A 6,315-nucleotide genomic window follows, 5' to 3' on the forward strand; every position below is an offset into this window, starting at 1 on the left:
CAATGTTTCAATTCAAAAGAGTTTAATAAATATCTCAATTGAATTAGTCTGATCAACTTTTCATTGAGTAAGAATAATGAGTTCAAAAGTACACTCAGTTGATGTGAAAAAAGATGCTTTCTCAAATGCTATTCCTGAGATTGAAATTCTGAAGAGAAGAAAGAAAGAAGAGATAGAGAAATAATAAGTTCTTGAAATACAGAAACTTGAAAAAGTAAGTAAAATTCTTGAAAAGCAGTGTCTGAGTGAGATGAATGAAGAAGTTCTGTTAATTCTTCATACTCAGACTAGACAACTACAGAAAGTGATCAAGTTCAAACTTGGAATTTCAAACACAGTTCAAAAAACTTTGAAAATTTCTAATACAATCACTGACTCTTCAGTTTACTCTTCTTTCTTTTCTACTTCTTCTTCTTCTTCTTCTTTGAATCAGAAGAAAACATATGCTCAAGCAGCTGAATTTGCTGTCTCTAAATCTGCTGTCTCTAAATCTGCTGTCTCAAAACCTGCTCAAAATCCTGAGAAAACTGAGAAGAATACTGCTCATGTCTCTATTCATAGAAAAGTGGAAAAGAAAATGTAAAAAGAGAAAAACTTTCAAATCTTCAGAAATAGAAGACTTATTCTCAAAGTCTCAAACCAGGACATTCTGTAAAGAAACAAGCTAAACTCAAATCTCATTTTCAGAATCAGAAATGAAATTAATCAGCAGTTCTTTTCTCAGTTGATGACTGATATTGAAGTTCAAAAATCAGTTATAGCTTTAATTGAATTATCATTCTTTGAAAACTTCATTATTCTGACTACAATGTCTGAATTCAGTGCTGAATTTCTTATTCAGAATGAGAATCTCTGAAAGTCAGCAGTAGAATCTTTACTAAATATAATAATTCTATCTGAAAGAGATGAAAAGTGAGACAAATTCATTCTTCATAATATTTCAGTTGAAATTTTTGACTGTGAAGAAGAAATGCTACTTCTCAAAAATGAATTGAAAGAATACAACTCTATTCAACTGAGAAAGAAGTCTGTATAACTAAATTCAATTGAGTTCAGATAAAGCAGGAGAAATGCCTCTGTTCTAGTATATATAAAAACACTTAAACAGTCAAAGATCTCTGAAGTAAGAGTAGCAGGTTTGAAAATGAGAGTTCATGAATACAAAGACTCAAGAATGAATCTCAAAGCTCAAACACAGTGTTTAAACTGTCAAAGATATGAATACTTTGCAATCTTATGTTTTAGAGACTCAAAATATGTATTCTGTGCCAGAGATCACAAAACTAGTGAGTATAAATGTGAAACATGCTCAAAAAGAGGTGAAATTTATCAATATACTCTGCTTAAGTGCTCTAATTGGAAAGAAAAACATGCATCTAGCTCAAAAGAATGTATATTTACTTCTAGAACTCAAAAGAACTGAAGAAAAGATGAAGCTCAAAGTCAATCTAGAACTGAAGAGAAGAGTCAAGTCAGTAAACTCACAACTGTAAGTTTAAAAAGAAGAAACTCTCAACTATCTAAGTCTTCAAACTTCAATTCTTCAGCTAAATGTAAACAGAATTTAAATTCTCAAACTTCTGTTAAGATTAGAGAATTGAGAAATGACTCTGATGATAAACTAGATATAATATAAGCAGTTGAGATTTCTACTTTTCAGAATAGTTATAATCTACTATCTGATGATAGTGATTAGATTCTACTCTACTCTCTTTTAGTATGAATATACAACAAAAACAACAAAAAAAGTTTAAAAACTCTTCAAAAATCACATTTATTCAAAATAATGTGAATAGAAACTCAAATTGTATTTATTCTTATCTTCAAATTGTATTTGAATAAAAAGTTGATTTTATACTGCTTCAGAAGCTGAATTTTGATGCTGAGTAAAAATATATCATTTCTCATTCAAGCTACTACTGCTTTTTACCTCAAAAGTCTGAGATAAAGTCAAGAGTAGTGATCTATGAAAGAAAGAGATCAAGATATCAATTTAATCTAAGATTTGACATCATGTCTGATCCTGATATTCTGGTGAGTGGTATTATAGATAAAGAAAATGAGTTTGATACTATACAGCTCATAAATATCTATAATGAAAAGTCATTGAAGAAAAATAATAATATCTGAACAATTGATAGAGAATTTCTGAACATAACTTTATCAAGAAACTCTATAATTGCAGGAGATTTCAATGTACATCATTTCTGATGAAATTCAGAATGCAAGAGAGCAGTGAGAGCTGATAATCTGATTAAATGAATCTTTGAGTATTCAATAGATTTAGTTAATAAGTCTGATCAACAAACATTCTTTAGAAAAGGTATGAAACAGAAGTCTATTATAGATCTAATCTTCATATCACAAAATCTAATGAAAAGAAGACTTGTAAACTGATTTATTAATTTGAATAAGACATCAGGATCAGGTCATGAGATTATTCAATTTAATATTGAACTGAGTGAAAAATAAATGAGTGAAAATTCTCTTCTCTCTAATCAGTATAACTTTGAAAAAGCTGATTGAAAAGCAGTTGAAGAAAGTATAAAACTGCTAAAATCTGAAAGACAGAATGAGCTATATTGAAATTCTGGTCAAGATATCTCAAATGAAATGCTTGAGAATAGAGTGAAGCTTATTACATCTATTATTCTAACAAGTGTTAGAGATAATATTTTAAAAAGAAAATCTTCTGAGTATTTAAAACCTTGATGAAATGAGAATATCTCATCTAAAAGAAAAGAATTAGCTACTGCTAGAAGAGATTGAAAGAATGATGTAATATCTGATAAAGAGTTCAAAACTGTCAGAAATGAATATTTTTCAGATATTAAAAGAGCTAAAACAGACTGCTGGAATAAATTTCTTGAAGAAGCACAAGAGAAGGAAGTTTTTAAAGCTTTTAACTATATAAAACAAGAAGTGTAGCAAAACTTCCAGCCTTAAAATATGAGTTTCAGAATGAATCATATACAGCAAACTCTTTTGAGAAAAAATGTCAAGCTTTCATAAGAATTCTCTTTCAGAACTCATCAGATTCAGATTCAGATTCAGAGAAAGAGAATATATCACTTCTCAACTACATTGATAAAAATGACTGAGAATGACCTGATCTTACATAAGATGAATTAGAGTCAGCTATCTTCTCAAGTTCTGTTAAAACTGCTGCAGATCCTGATTCAATTAATCACTTGATTATTCAAAATACATATCTCTACTTAAAGAATGAATATTTTGAGCTCTTTTTCAATCTCTTGAAAAATGAATATCATTCTGAATGCTGGAGAGAAGCCACTGAAGTGATTCTTACAAAACCTAATAGAAAAACTTCAATTCCTAAGTCATATAGAGTAATATCTCTATTGAACTGTTTAGAAAAGGTTTTAGAAAAGATAATAGCTACTCAACTATCTTTTATAAGCTCTATAGATGATTCTCTTTTATTCAGTGAATAAATGAGAGATAGAAAACAGTGTTCTGCAATTGACACTGTTCTCTCAGTTGTTCATGATATTTAAATAACAAAGCATAAGAGTCTGGTCTCAACTGCAGTTTTTATTGATATAAAGAAAGCATTTAATCATGTTTCAAAGTCAAAGTTAATTCAGACATTGAAGATATTAAAACTGTCACTTTCTCTAATAAAATGAGTTAACTGTTTTATATCTAAAAGAATTATACAACTCTTCTTTGATAGAATGAAACAAGACAAGACTGAGATAAAAATAGAAGTATCACAGAGATCTTCAATCTCACTCATTTTATTTGCAATATACACTGCATATCTATTCAAAAATAGAAATATGAGAATAGTGTGATCTCTGAGTTATATGAATGATATTGATCTAGTCTACAGCTCAAAAACTATCAAAGAGAATTTGAAAGTAATTGAAGAAGCTGTAAAGAAAATCTTTGTTAGAGCAGACATCAATCAAATTCAATTTGATATGAATAAAACTGAGTTAATTCATTTCTTTTCTAGACTCAATGAGAAAGAACTATCTCTAACTCTTTTAAATAGAGAGATTAAACCCAGTGTAAATGTCAAATGATTAGAAGTATGATTAAACTCTAAGTTGAATTTTAAATATCACATTCAACAAAGAACTGTCAAGGCAGAAAGACTATTGAATAACATAATCAGACTATCAAATACAGAGAGAGGTCTATTCTTCCAGGCTATGAGACAGTTATATATAGCCTGTATTACATCAGTAGCTAATTATGAAGTTCAAGTTTGATGAAATAATCAAGAGAATTTCACCAAACTCTTTCAAAGTCTGCAAAACAGAGTCTTGAGAAGAATTCTGAAAGCATTCAAATCATCTTCTATTAAAGCAATGGAAATTGAAGCTTCAATTCCTTCTTCTGCTATTAGATTTGAAAAGACCTGTATGAACTATGCTCTGAGAGTTGTAAAGATAAGCTTAAATCATATAATCAGAGAAAGAGTCTCTTCTTCATTTCCATCAATTAACTCTGAAAATGAACTGAATTGAAATAGATTTCTTGATTGAAATAAAAATAATTCTTCAAAGAAAATATCTTCTCAACTGTACAGACTATGCTCTCTGATTAAAAATCAATTTTCTTCTTTAAATATTGAAAAAGTTGATCATGAGAAGTTATCTCTCTGAAGAGAAAAGCTTGAATCTCTTATAGACTTACAAATAAGTGAACTATCAAAAGAGAAAGAATATGAACAGCATTTAAAGAGAATTTCTACAATCAATATAAAAGACTCTATTCTGATTTATTCAGATGACTCAAAAAATGAGAACTTGAATAGATTAGATGCAGGCATTGCTTATACTGAAGATAATATTAATTTTATCTCAGATTTCTGAAATCTAGGCTCTGAATGTGAAGTCTTTGATACTGAACTATTTATAATAGTGAAAGCTTTCAAACTCATTGAAATAAAATCTTATAAAAGAGGAAATTGTTTGAAAGAGATATGAATATTCTCTGATAGTCAAGCTGCTTTAAAAAGACTTAGAAATAGTCAGATTCATAATAGTCAAATGAATCTTGAACTGATCTTAAACTCTGTTTTAAAAATTCAAAAGAGAAGAATATCAAAGCTGATACTTCATCTGCACTAAGTTCCTGCTCACATGAATATTCATGGCAATGAATTGGCTGATTCAGCTGCAAAAAAGAGTGCAGAATTAAGTAGATCTATTCAAAAAATTATGTCCTGATCTTTTATAAAGAGAAAAATAAAAGAATCTTGTTTAGATAAGTGGAATGAAAGCTGACAGAAACAAAAGAAGAGTATACATTATTCAAGATTTGAAACAAAACCCAAGTGGAAATCTTGTTCAATTAAATGTAAAAAGAAAATATTCTCATCTATAATACAGCTGAAACTAGGACATGACTATTTCAAATCTTACATACAAAGATTTGATGATAGATTTGACTCAATAGAATGCTCATTCTGCAATACAAATGAGAATTCTGAGTATATTGTAATGCACTGTGCATTATACAATAGTCTCAGAGCCAGATTGAAAGAGAAGTATGATCTAAATCAATTAAATATGAGATTCTTATTCTCAACTGAGACAGGAATTAAATACTTAATAGACTTTCTATCAGAAACTCAAGCAGCTATAAGAAAATGACTAAATTCAGAATTATCTGAATATGAAGAGGAGAAAATTAATCAGATATAGTCTGTTAAAACAGCTATACACTCTCTTTTAATAATTTGTTTTGTTATAGTCTCTCTTTACTTTATCTTTTTCTTTATCTTTTTCTTTCAATTTCTTTCTATCTATCTATTTAATATGTCTATCTTTGAGACTGTGTTCTTTTTCTCTTTTCCTTTGTTATGATATTGTCAAATGATTTCAAAGTATCAAAAGATGTTAAAACACTGCAATTTGTAAACAGTTTTTATATTCTGAGCTGGAATTTTCTGATTTTGCATATCTGAAATTGATGAATGTATAATAGTTAACTTTACAGACATAGAAAAAACCCTGAGAACTAAAAGTTCTCAGGTAGATGTCATAGTCTCTGACTGCATACATCTATAATTGAAGAATAATAATAATAATAATAATAATAATACAATATCAGATGAAATATATAATATAACTGTTCAAATAATAAGAAATGAATCTCATAGACATATTACTGCAAACACTAAATAAAAATCATTGAATAATCACTGCTATTGACTACACTACTGACTGGCCAGTTGTGAAAGCAGTTTCAGAGATGACAGAGAAGATAGTGACAAAGTTTCTACACAATGAGATCTATGTCAACTATGAAATACCGCGTTAGATTCTAACTGATAAC

Source organism: Blastomyces dermatitidis (genome assembly GCF_000003525.1).
Source record: "Blastomyces dermatitidis ER-3 genomic scaffold supercont1.9, whole genome shotgun sequence".
In the NCBI taxonomy this organism is placed as follows: domain Eukaryota; kingdom Fungi; phylum Ascomycota; class Eurotiomycetes; order Onygenales; family Ajellomycetaceae; genus Blastomyces; species Blastomyces dermatitidis.